The following is a 2,305-nucleotide window of genomic DNA, read 5'->3' as shown; positions in this document are numbered from 1 at the left end:
AGAGAGAGAGAGAGAGAGAGAGAGAAAGAGTCACAATAAACCAACATAGATAACATTGTGTCAATTCTTTAAATATCTTAGTCCTCACATATGTACATATAATAATAATAATAATAATAATAATAATAATAATAATAATAATAATAATAATAATACATTTCTTTAAAGTATGAATTAAAACATTATTTAGAATTGAGGGATAATGCAAGAGGCATGGATGCTGATGGAGCAGGTCTGTGTTGAGAAGAAAGATGAGAAGAGTGAGTGTCTGTTCTACATCACACCCTGAACGAGTGTCTGATCCACATCACACCCTGAACATGTGTCTAATCTACATCACACCCCGAACATGTATGTGATCCACATCACACCCTGAACATGTATCTGTTCTACATCACATCCTGAACATGTATCTGTTCTACATCACACCCTGAACATGTATCTGTTCTACATCACACCCTGAACATGTGTCTGTTCTACATCACACCCTGAACATGTGTCTGATCTACATCACACCCCGAACATGTATGTGATCCACATCACACCCTGAACATGTATCTGTTCTACATCACACCCTGAACATGTATCTGTTCTACATCACACCCTGAACATGTATCTGTTCTACATCACACCCTGAACATGTGTCTGTTCTACATCACACCCTGAACATGTGTCTGATCTACATCACACCCTGAACGAGTGTCTGATCTACATCACACCCCGAACATGTGTCTAATCTACATCACACCCCGAACATGTATGTGATCCACATCACACCCTGAACATGTATCTGATCTACATCACACCCTGAACATGTGTCTGTTCTACATCACACCCTGAACATGTGTCTGATCCACATCACACCCCGAACATGTGTCTGATCTACATCACACCCTAAACGTGTGTCTGATCTACATCACACCCTAAACATATATCTGATCTACATCACACCCTAAACATATATCTGATCTACATCACACCCCGAACATGTATCTGATCTACATCACACCCCGAACATGTATCTGATCCACATCACACCCTGAACATGTATCTGATCTACATCACACCCTGAACGAGTGTCTGATCCACATCACACCCTGAACATGTACCTGTTCTACATCACACCCTGAACATGTATCTGATCTACATCACACCCTGAACATGTACCTGTTCTACATCACACCCTGAACATGTGTCTGTTCTACATCACACCCTGAACATGTGTCTGATCTACATCACACCCTGAACATGTGTCTGATCTACATCACACCCTGAACAAGTGTCTGATCTACATCACACCCTGAACGAGTGTCTGTTCTACATCACACCCTGAACATGTGTCTGTTCTACATCACACCCTGAACATGTGTCTGATCTACATCACACCCTGAACATGTATCTGATCTACATCACACCCTGAACGAGTGTCTGATCTACATCACACCCTGAACGAGTGTCTGATCTACATCACACCCTGAACATGTGTCTGATCTACATCACACCCTGAACGAGTGTCTGATCTACATCACACCCCGAACATGTGTCTAATCTACATCACACCCCGAACATGTATGTGATCCACATCACACCCTGAACATGTATCTGATCTACATCACACCCTGAACATGTGTCTGTTCTACATCACACCCTGAACATGTGTCTGATCCACATCACACCCCGAACATGTGTCTGATCTACATCACACCCTAAACGTGTGTCTGATCTACATCACACCCTAAACATATATCTGATCTACATCACACCCTAAACATATATCTGATCTACATCACACCCCGAACATGTATCTGATCTACATCACACCCCGAACATGTATCTGATCCACATCACACCCTGAACATGTATCTGATCTACATCACACCCTGAACGAGTGTCTGATCCACATCACACCCTGAACATGTACCTGTTCTACATCACACCCTGAACATGTATCTGATCTACATCACACCCTGAACATGTACCTGTTCTACATCACACCCTGAACATGTGTCTGTTCTACATCACACCCTGAACATGTGTCTGATCTACATCACACCCTGAACATGTGTCTGATCTACATCACACCCTGAACAAGTGTCTGATCTACATCACACCCTGAACGAGTGTCTGATCTACATCACACCCTGAACATGTATCTGATCTACATCACACCCTGAACATGTATCTGATCTACATCACACCCTGAACGAGTGTCTGTTCTACATCACACCCTGAACATGTATCTGATCCACATCACACCCTGAACGAGTGTCTGTTCTACATCACACCCTGAACAAGTGTCTGATCT

The 2,305-nt window shown here is 42.6% G+C and overlaps 2 protein-coding genes across 2 annotated transcripts in view; one reads left to right on the top strand and one right to left on the bottom strand.

Moving 5' to 3' along the window:
• LOC113645130 (tripartite motif-containing protein 16-like) overlaps positions 1 to 2,305 on the top strand; it is a 664,889-nt gene that overhangs the window by 286,976 nt on the left and 375,608 nt on the right. The gene's annotated exons all lie outside the window — the stretch shown is intronic.
• The window catches only part of rab6bb (RAB6B, member RAS oncogene family b), a 20,080-nt gene that overhangs the window by 7,567 nt on the left and 10,208 nt on the right, over positions 1 to 2,305 (bottom strand). The window lies entirely within an intron of this gene.

This window comes from Tachysurus fulvidraco, chromosome 11 (assembly GCF_022655615.1).
Source record: "Tachysurus fulvidraco isolate hzauxx_2018 chromosome 11, HZAU_PFXX_2.0, whole genome shotgun sequence".
Lineage (NCBI taxonomy): Eukaryota > Metazoa > Chordata > Actinopteri > Siluriformes > Bagridae > Tachysurus > Tachysurus fulvidraco.
This window is presented reverse-complemented; position numbering and strand designations above follow the sequence as displayed.